General features: G+C 28.5%; 1 protein-coding gene across 1 annotated transcript in view; it reads left to right on the top strand.

Annotated features, from left to right (window-relative positions):
• The window catches only part of LOC106882850 (uncharacterized), a 191,012-nt gene that overhangs the window by 176,105 nt on the left and 14,132 nt on the right, over window positions 1–775 (top strand). The gene's annotated exons all lie outside the window — the stretch shown is intronic.

Raw genomic sequence — 775 nt, 5'->3', positions numbered from 1 at the left:
AATATAGGTTTATGATACAGGAGGAGCAATCAGTAATTCACAGATACTTTTATATAATTAAATAAGACATTCACTTGTCTAATGTCCAATGAACTGCAACAGTATTGTTGTAGAAAAGAAGCTAAGTCCTTGTACTAAGTTCTACTTTGCTCTAATCAATTTTGCATGAATTCATGCAATTAAAAAAAAAAAAGAATTTTATGTATTTCCACCAACCCTAAATGATTTTTTTTTTCTTTCAGCTAAACTTTTTATTTCTAGTTTTATCTGAAGACCTAAAATTTATCTGCATGAATGTATAGAGAACATATTTTTGTTCATATTATCATAATGTCAATGTAATTCTTTTGTTATTTCTCTATATAATTTATCTGGAAATCTCATTGGAGGAAAAAGTGGAATTTTAGAAAAGCTAGCATATTTTGTAAAAACCATCTTGAATGTTTTCCACTTTATCATATATATACACATATATCATTTTAATATACGCAATCTTTAAATACTAGCTACCATTAGTTTCATACTGTGGAAACAATAAATTGGTGTCATACCTTGTGCTTCCTTTCTTGCCTTTTTGAATGAGACCAGCCATGTTGTGTATTTGAGACTGAAGGATTGTTTGGAGGCACAAAGCATGGTATATAAATCTGCCAATTTAATGTGTTTTCAGAGCATGAAACTAATAGTATCTTGTATTTAAATGGTGTGTATATTAAATGATATTTACCTCCTGTTGGAGGAGTACCTTTTCTATTGATCCTACTTATTATATATT

Source organism: Octopus bimaculoides, chromosome 11 (assembly GCF_001194135.2).
Source record: "Octopus bimaculoides isolate UCB-OBI-ISO-001 chromosome 11, ASM119413v2, whole genome shotgun sequence".
In the NCBI taxonomy this organism is placed as follows: domain Eukaryota; kingdom Metazoa; phylum Mollusca; class Cephalopoda; order Octopoda; family Octopodidae; genus Octopus; species Octopus bimaculoides.
Note: the sequence above shows the minus strand (reverse complement) of the source record. Positions and strands in the feature narration are given on the sequence as shown.